This window comes from Mustela putorius, unplaced genomic scaffold (assembly GCF_011764305.1).
Source record: "Mustela putorius furo isolate JIRA1106 unplaced genomic scaffold, ASM1176430v1.1 tig00537343_pilon_pilon_pilon, whole genome shotgun sequence".
Taxonomy (NCBI): domain Eukaryota; kingdom Metazoa; phylum Chordata; class Mammalia; order Carnivora; family Mustelidae; genus Mustela; species Mustela putorius.
Window position 1 is genome coordinate 19,840 of NW_025422465.1, and position 10,049 is coordinate 29,888.

Sequence of the window (10,049 nt, forward strand, 5' to 3'; positions counted from 1 at the left end):
TCTGTCATGAGCGCTATGTGTCCTGCAGTGAGATGGCCTCCATCCTGTCGCGAGCAACGCACGTCCTCTCTCCTCCCGTTTCCATCTGTCATGGACCAAGTCAACCTCCAGGCTGTATGCCATTCCCCTACTTCTTTTCTGTGTTTCCTGAGAGTTCCCTTCCTGACTCTGAAAATCTTTTGCGGGGAACAAGGGGTTTGGCCTTCGCATTGGGGAAAGGAAGAATTCTTTCCTTGCGCCCCCCAAGGTTCTTCTGTCGGAGGGCCTACGAATTAAATTCACATGAGTGCAGCTAAACAGGTGAAATTAAACTTTCGTTTCATATCTCTGGGGAATCCCTGTAGACTGAAAATTCCAGAAGACAGTGGGGTGACTTGAAGCTTCTTATGACATCCTGAGTAAGAGTCTGAGAAGACAAAGGGAGGAAGACCGCTTTAGCACAATGAGGGAGACCGAGATCGTTTGAAACAAAGGTGCGCCCTCGTTCTACAGAAAAATTTCTTCAGGGTAAAGAGGAATCTTTGTTAGTAGCCCCTCTTCCCTGGACAGGCTCTTCTTCGCAATGTCCATTTAGGCCAACTGAGGGGGAGGTAAAGAGCTTTTCCTGAATCTTGCTGAGTTTCGCTGCTTTATTTCTCAAAATATCTTTACTGCCCCAAGTGGCCGCTCTTGGGGGTTCTTACCCTTGGCCCGTACACCCTCTTCACCCTAGTCTGCTCGCTAACTTATGTTCTTTAGGTATCAAAAAAAGTGTGTTGTTGTGCGCAGGTGAAGTCCCTTTGCTAACCAGCCCCCCACTCTCATACGTGATTAGGTCCCTCCCACCAGCACCCCAGTGATTTTCTTAGATTTACTTTGGCTTTTATAAACATGGGGTCATAATTAGCCTTAATTATTTGTCTCTTTCCTGACAGACTGTGAATACCCCCAGCGGGCAAGGCCTATTTACCGCTGTTCAAAGCACCAGGTCAAGCCACAGTGTCTAAGGGTAAATAGGCCCTGATATTACTGAATCGGCATAGTGCATCTAATGACCTGAGTTGCTAAGAGGTAACTGAGCGAATGGACCAAACTGGGATCTAGTCTTCCACATATTTAAACTAAAATAACGTTTTTAAATGGTTCTTCACCAATATTTAATTTAAAAATGGTATTAACCAGACTGAACAAAGTTCACAAAACTGTAGGAAACAGAATAGTAGAGCTTAGTTTTTATAGCAATTGCTCAATAGACTTTTTCTAGATAATTCAGCCAAAAGTACCCCAAGTATTTTTCAGAGTCACGCTGTTATCATAGGCACAATCCAGGTTTATAGCTTCTGAAAAAAATATCAGGTTCCAAAGAATAGCTAGTTTCTGGTATGAGCACATTGGATTTAAGAGCTGTGGGTATTCAAATTTTTTAAACTAATGAAGCATGTATTGTAGATGTCCTAGGCACCATTAAAAGTCCCAAAGTTCTTAATAGTTGGGAACTGAGGCCCCTCTTTCAAGCCCAATATTTTTAAACAGGAGCCCTTGGTCCCCCGTAAAGTGCTAAATCAAATAAATGCCTAGCAGGCTTTAGCACCCCTATTTTTTTTTTTTAAAGATTTTATTTATTTATTTGACAGAGAGAAATCACCAGTAGGCAGAGAGGCAGGGCAGAGAGAGAGAGAGGAGGAAGCAGGCTCCCTGCTGAGCAGAGAGCCGATGCGGGACGTCGATCCCAGGACCCTGAGATCATGACCTGAGCCGAAGGCAGCGGCTTAACCACCTGAGCCACCCAGGCGCCCATTAGCACCTCTATTTGACCTCTCTGTCAGCTACATGCTTTCCCATCTTAATCCAAATGACAAGTCTTATTTTTTCATTTTCAGGATATTTGCCAAGTAAGAGAGAAACTGAGGTGGGGGAGAATAAATTCCAAATAGTTCTCCAGATTTTCATAATATAATATAGAGGCACGCCAGATATCCCAAACTCTTTCATCTGTTTTTGATGTTTAATTCTTGAGGAACTTCTCAAGCAATGACCTACTTCAAACTGCACACCTGTTCTCTAGAAAAATAAGAGGAAATAAGTGACAACTGATGGTTCATATGAGGCGGAACTAGTTGTCATTTTTTATCGAATGCCTATATTTATTGCCATGTGACAACTTACTGCCAAAGCTTAGCAGGTTAAAAGAGCAAACATTTATTATCTCACACTTTTTTTGTGGGTCAGGAATCTGGGAGCAGCTTAGCAGGGTATGCTTCTCCCCTCAGAGCCTTTTAGGAAAGGTTCCAGTCAAGTTGTCAGCTTGGGATTTGGCTGTCTCATCTGAAGCCTTGACTGGGGAAAAGATGAACTAAGCGCTCACTCCCATGGTTGTTAACAGGATTCAATTGGCTTGTCACATGGGCCTCTCCATAACATAGCTGACAACATGGCAGCCATTCTGATTTGTGATCCTACTTATGTACCCAAGCATTTCTCCCATCTCTGGGAAGCTTTGAGGGTATTTTCTTGTGGGCCCCACTACTCTAGGATGACACATAATATACTTTGACGTGGGTGAAGATCACAGTGAAATAAATGGTCAAAGGTCAAAAATAGGATAGTTAGGAAAATGCTGGGTACTTAGAGGGCAGGGTGTGGTGGATGATGAACCTAGAGAGGAGCTGGGAACAGGAAGAGAATGTTACATGAAACTCATTGAGGTGGGAAATTCAGGGAAGTTATGCACAGTGGTCTGTCTTACCTCGTGTTTTCCCTGAGTTGGAAGACATTCCCCACATGCCTTTACTTAGGAGTTACCACTATCCAGCAAAATCTCCCCATTGCCCGGGGGGACCCACCACGAACCCCGCTACTAAAGTCTAGGGGCACATAAACACCTGTTGCATCGTCCCCCAGTGGGCCCACAAACCAGTGTTATTCTTGAGCAAACCCAGCAACTCAAGTTGCTTAACCCTTGAATCTGGTACCCTCTCTTGGTCTTACATATAGCACTAGCTTAATGTTTTTTTTTGTTTTGTTTAGAATGAAGTTGGACAGATTATGTACCTGAAGTCAGACGTGTAGATATAAAAGTACTAGGGACACCTAAGGGGCTCAGTTCAGCATCTGCCTTCTGCTCAGGTCAGTGCGTCTGGGGTTTGAGTCTGTCATCGGGGCTCCTTGCTCAGCAAGAAGCCTGCTTCTCTCCCTCTGCTTGCTGCTTCCCCTGCTTGTACCTCACTCTTACTTTGTGTCTTTGACAAACTAAATAAAATCTTAAAAAAATAAATTGTTAAACATTATCCAAATAGAAGTTGTTGGATTGCTTCTATTTAGGGTGGGTAACCTAAGCTTTCCAATTGTGTAGGAAAACACAGGTAGAATGGTAATAAGTAGAAACTGCACATCAACCACTGAATATAGCCTGCTGAGAACCACTTTTCTGGTATTAACAGTCCCATATCTCAATGTTTTCAACTTCTCCCAAGTGTTTGCATTAAACATTGGGTAACATCCCCATGTTAACACGGGATTATGGTTACATTTCCGTTTCTTTTTCATGAATGGGAGCATCCTGTGGCCTTGCTCTCGGCGTTCCCAACCCCACTCTGGAATTAGGCGGGTTATTCTATGCTTTGTTTGTCTGCCTTCTCTTTTCCCTATGGTCATGTGCACTTAGGATTTATTTTTTAGGCAAAGGCAGATATTTTGGAAAACTGAATACTGGTTCTCTCTGGGTGATTTCCATACTGATGGGGAAGAAATCGCTATGCTGGTTGTGACCAACTGCCAAATGAGTCTTTGGAAATATAATTCTGTGTTTAACCTGCTACCCAGCACGGGTCAGGTCCTTTAAGAGTTTTCTGGGGCTTAGGTATACCCTACTTAGTCATGCAGTTGCCCTGGCATTTAGGGCAGGCTTGCTTCTGTCATTGTTGTGTTGCAAATGGAGGTGGTAAAATTAAAGAACTGGTTTCCTACCTTCTTTAGGCTTATAGAATTATTATTTTATAGCAGTATTTGGAGTAATCATTGTTTTTCTTTTGTCTCTATTTAAAATGTGTTAAAACCAGTATGTTTTAATACTAGGAATCCCTATTTAAATTCAGTAGTGAATTAAATGGGGTTTTTTGTCAATAAATGAAATTCTTTTTGAAATATTAATGAGTTGTTTTTTCATCTAATTCTTCACCTATCACAACAATTCTACCTTGTCTTTTAAGAAGATTGAATTTTCTAATGTTCAAAACAGGTTAGGAAATTGAAAGAACTTTAAAAGGGGAGTAAGCAGTAATTTTTTAGTATACCCAGAAGCAGAGGAATAAGACTTTTCATGAATGTTGCCAAGATGGAAATGAGTTAGGAAAAAAAAATGTGTTAAAGAGAAACTTAAAGATGCCCCCCCAAGGAGGGAGAGAGGAAGAGTTGGAATTGAGATTGAGATTATAAAAACCTCCATCTTGCTTTTCACAAGTCGAAAATCTAAGTGGAAAGAGAAAAATTATGCAATTTTGAATTATGAAACAGAGTTTCATTATTTTGAATTATGAACACAGAGTAGTTAAGTAGTATGAATTCCAAGCTCGCAGGTACAGGAACATAGAGGAGGAAAGCAGTGAGTAAAGACTACAGTGATTTTTGAAGAATGGTTAAGATTTAAATCAAGACAGAAAAAAGACAACATTCCAGATGATAGCAAACACATCAGTGTGAATTTGGAAGCCAAGTGTAACGCAATGGGTTAAAAAGCATATATGTACTTTAAAAGATAATGGATAGGCAGGACACTCACAAATAAGATAGCCAGACCAGAAATTAATAAGGTCAGCAGAAACTGCCATCAAAAAAATTAAGCAAACACAAACAAATATAGTATTTTTAATTTGTAAGTTCTTTTATGAAAAATAAAAATTATCCTTATAGCAGATAAAGAAAAGATACATACCCTGATAGAAAAATGGTCAGGGCGCCTGGGTGGCTCAGTGGGGTTAAGCCGCTGCCTTCGGCTCAGGTCATGATCTCAGGGTCCTGGGATCGAGTCCCCGCATAGGGCTCTCATGCTCAGTGGGGAGCCTGCTTCCTCCTCTCTCTCTGCCTGCCTCTCTGCCTACTTGTGATCTCTGTCAAATAAATAAATAAAATTAAAAAAAAAAAAAAGAAAAATGGTCAAAATACTTCAGCCAGAAAAAAAATGACAAGATAAGAACTCAAATGACAGGTAAGTATATCTCAAAATATTCAGTCTCGGTAAAAAATCACAGAAATGGAAATGTAAACCATATATGACAATTTTTTCTCTTAGGAGATTGGCAATGTTTTAAAAAGATACTAATAGGGCACCTGGGTGGCTCAGTTGGTTAAAGCCTCTGCCTGCGGCTCAGGTCATGATCTCAGGGTCCTGCTTGCAGGAAGCCTGCTTCTCCCTCCGCCCCACTCCCCCTGCTTGTGTTCTCTCTCTCTCTCTCTCTTCCTGTGTCTCTCTATGTCAAATAAAAGTCTAAAAAAAAAAAAAAGAATGGATTTCCTCTACATATTCCTTAACAACCTTAAGGAGGGCCATGTGACCCTGATTAGGTTCTAGAACCTGCAAAAAATAGAACTTGCAAAAGATCTCCTCCTCCCACTTGCCCCCTAGAATGGCTAAGCCTGGACTTTTTGAGTTTTTTTCTTTTAACTCTTAAGAGTTAAACCAAACTCTTAAGAGTAAACTCTGTTAACTCTGTATCTCTGTCAACCCCTCTGTTAACAGAAGAGGAGGAGGAGGAGGTTAACTCTGTTAACTCTATATCATCTGTATAATTGATAACTGGCAGAATATGGTTAGTTTTCTACAGTTACAGACCAATAGCTTCTGTTCATCTATAGTTAGAACTTCGACTTAGAACTTCAGAAGCTTCTGGAAGAATCTGGATGTTCCAGGTTTTCCTTTCCTTGATCCTTTCTTTTGGTTCTGTTAGGTTCTGTCATAATGAATGGATCCAGTGTAGCAAAATACATCACCTAATGTGAAAATCCAAAGAGGATCAGGGATTTAAATGGGCACGATGAGAAGGAAAACCCATTTTGCAGAGTACATGTGGATGGAGAACGAAGAAGATTTCAACAGACAGGTAAAGAAAGAAGTGGAAGGCTAAGACACCATGTATCTCAAACAGCTGTATTTTACCCATCTGTCTGTAATGAAATAAATGGATTTGTTGGCTTGCGAATAATTGAAGAATGCATGGAGGCCTGGTCTGGGCTGACCAAGAAGCCCCTTTAGCTGGTTAGACACCAGAATAGGGTACTTTGGAGGAAGATACTGATCTTTTCCATCACATTGTTGCAAGAGAATCTCATGCCATGGTGATGTGGTATAAACCTGGGAACAGCAGCTGTGTGCAGATGGGCCAGCCTGCCATGTTCCCAACGTGGGAATGCAGGGGGAATGGCAGAATATATGTCTGAGATGGACAAGTGTATTAGGTGGGGAAAGGCTAGAGAGTCTGAACAAAGAATCAGCAGTAATCCATTGTCCTGCATCTCTGTGACATTAATAGCTCAAGGTAGGCACTCCAGGTAGACAATGATGTGGCGGACCACATAGTTCTTCGATGGTGTTGCTCTGCCCCAGCCAGGGCATTGATCATCTGAGTAACTGAAGGGTAACTGGAATTCTAGGAACTGGGAAAAGGGGAGAGTAAAGGCCAAAGAAGGGATCCTTTAACCAAGTGATGCCCAAGTGTTCACATCCATCAGGGGAGGACATTACTGATGAATAGTTCCATGGCCATCGCCCAGCAGGGAGACAGGAATGTGCTTTTCCACTGAACAGCCTGGGTGCTCTGGGAACAAGGTGGAACAAGTTTAGCCAGAGTGGCCAGCAAATTCTGCTCCTCCCCCACCCCCTTAATCCCACTGTGTCATAATTTGTGTGACTGGCACACAGATCATGCTTGTAGTCACATCACTATGCCCAGGTAGCCCATTTCTGTGGGTTGTACCTGTGAATCAGGGTAGATTTTAATAAGGAGGAGCCCGTTGTCATGCTCTTGGGTAGAGGCAAGGCAAATCTTGAGCAGTCATGTTAAATCTGATGGCTTGGAAATATTTTGTGGTGGTTGTTACTATAAGTACTTCATAACTATCTAATTTACTTGAGATCAGTGTGGCTAATTGTAATGTTGAAGACTACTTTTACATCTTTCTGCTACTGGTGACTTTTGAATTCATGAATAAGTATAGGGGCTAGTTTGGGTGATTATTATATTATTATTTAGATTTTATTTTATTTTCTTGACAGAGAGAGACATAGCAGGAGAGGGAACACAAAGCAGGGGGAGTGGGAGAAGGAGACGCAGGCTTCCCAACAAGCAGGGAGCCCAATGCGGGGCTCACTCCCAGGACCCTAGGATCATGACCTGAGCCAAAGGCAGACTCTTCTAACGACCCTGAGTGCCCCTGGGTGATTATTTTTACTTGACTTCCCCTCTGATGGTGGTGTGCTAGTGAGCTATGAATCTGTCCACCACTAGCCTGCACGAAAGGGATGGCCACATGTGAAGCTGAGGGCCTGTTAAAACCACACTTAATCTGCAGCCTGGACCATTTTCTTTAGGAAGAGTTAATGATGTCTGCAAAGAGTTGTACAATATCCTAGATCATAGTGCTTTTAGTTTAGGGGCAATCTTTAAGAAATACAGAGCTGTTTAAATATTCATACTTTTCCCCTTGTTTTGGGAAGGATACCTACATTGATGGACATCATTTTCTGCTGGTTTGCCAAAAAGTGTTCTTTATATCTTTCTTAGGTTCTGAAAGTATTTTTTTTTTCCTTTAGGGGCCTCATTACAAGAAAAGAGGGCCAGAAGCTGAGAGTTGATTTTGATTTAATCTCCACTCTCCACGGTAGTGGTCTAGTTCTGTAATTCCTGTGCCTTTTCGTACTTGCAAAAAATGAGAAATTTAAGAAATGTGGCTTCTGAACAAGATTGAGAAAAAGAATCTCAAGCTTTTTAAAATGATTCTCTGTAAGTGCCATCTGGATGGAACATGTCTGTGTCACACAAAGATGTTGGAAGAGTTGTGAAGGCCTAGACTTTCTGCTCTTCTATTTCCTTAGTCTTTTTGTGGATGGAATTTTGGTTGAAAAATCTTAAAACTTGTATTTTCTCTAGCCAGTCATTTGAAGCGTCTTAATTCTTAGTACACAAACATCATTCTGAACCTCAGACCAATAATCTCTGAAAGAAGGAGGTAGGAAACTGGAAGGGGCGAGTCACACTAGGACAGTAAGTGGTGAGCTCCTCGCCCTTTGCTTGCTAGGTGGAGGAGGAACTGCAGGAGCAAGACTTCTTAGACCGCTGCTTCCAGGAGATGCTGGATGAAGAAGACCAAGAGTGGTTCATTCCCTCACGGGACCTGCCCTCAGGCCATGGGACAGTTGCAGCAGCAGTTAAATGGACTGTCGGTCGGCGATGGTCATGATTCTGAAGATATTTGGGTAAGAGGCATATGTAGTTGCACATGAGACATAGTGAAAAGAATATGGGATTCGTAGTGACAGACTTCCTTTCTGGCCCTCCTACTTGGGCAAGTCTCTGGCCCATGTTTTTCACCCATCATCCCATGGGATTTGATAAGAGGGTGCATGGAAGACACCTTGCACCACACATTGCAAAGGGGCAGCATCACCAGCTTTCATTTCCTGCAGTGGGCCTTTCAAAGTAGAATTGGGATCAAGGATAAGAATTTGAACACAGAAGAGGTCTGGTGTCAAATGATCACTTGCTGTTGTTCTTTCCTTTACTGTTCCTCAAATCTGTATTTATAGTTCTGAATGGTGCGGTTTTGGAAGGAACATTCTCCTAAGAGGCTATCTTCCACTTAAAATTAGAAGACTGGATAAACCAATTTCCTGCCTTTCGTGTTTACTTAAAGTCAGAACTCTGTGAGTGACTTAGTTCTCACAGAACTCACGTTCCAGATGACTGTGCCCTGCGGTTTGCTCAGGTTTTGGACATTCACTAGAGGGTAGATAACCCAAAGAGAATACAGCGAGGTGGGAAATAAAGGGACTGTGGTCACCAAACTGCTTTGGTGGAAAACTTGGATTCTCATCGCATTAAGGTACCCAGTGAACTGAAAAATTATTTTTTGGAGTCAGGCTTCCAGACCTCTAATGAAAGCATCATGAGGCGAACAGGAGTCTAGAGCAGGAAGGAGAAAATGAGGTTGGTCAGGCTTAGTACGTCAGGAGCCACTGAGAGCAGCCTGGCAATAGCAGCCGGAGCTTTTTTTCCCTCTTGGTGGCTGAGAGGAAGGTGCTGGTAATAATGAAAGCAGGGAGTAAACAGCTTTTGAAGTGGGATTTATTATCTCTTGGTTCTTATTTCAGAGCAAAAGTAATCTGAACCCGGATGCCAAGGAATTTATTCCAGGAGTGAAGTACTGAGCTGACAGAAAGCTTTGAGGAGAACTTGTATGTCCCCACACCTTGGGATAGCGCTGCACAAAGAGGCAGAGCAGAAGAAGGGGGTGGGGTGGGCGAGGGGTGCACAGTGGGGAAGGGGGATAGTGGTTTAACTTGACACTGTGACTGGAGTAACTAATGTGCTCAGTCTTACTCTACAAGCCTCTGAGTCTCTGAGTATTTCTCTTTTGTTCTACTGACTTTGGTTTGGTGCAGTTTCCTATTGTTATTATTATTATTATTAGCTTTTTGAGTTAAGGATATCGCAGTCTTTTTTTCCCCTTCATCAGGAATGTTCTGCTGTGTGTGTTTAAACAAAACAAGCTGACCAAGAAAATCTGGGTGTTTAAGAATGCCCTTCTCACCCTACTGTACACTTACTGAGGGCAATGTTCATTGCCTAGAGAATTACTTACTGAGTCTGCTAAGCTGGGATGAGAAGAGGGACGAGTGGAAGAAGGAGGAAGGTTGCAAATTGGGGGTTCACAGCCCAGCTCCCCTCACCCCGAGGGCTTTCCTGTGATGAAGCAGATTACCATGGCCTGCAAAGCCAGCGTGTTCTTGCCTGGAACCCCGTTCAAGAAAATCCAGACTCCAAGGACTGGTTTCTGGTAACTCTTCTGATGGTTCATGA

The 10,049-nt window shown here is 42.4% G+C and overlaps 1 pseudogene; it reads left to right on the plus strand.

Moving 5' to 3' along the window:
- Nucleotides 1-5,983: 5,983 nt before the first annotated feature.
- Nucleotides 5,984-9,842, plus strand: LOC123390402 (annotated as a pseudogene).
- The last annotated feature ends 207 nt before the right edge of the window (nucleotides 9,843-10,049 follow it).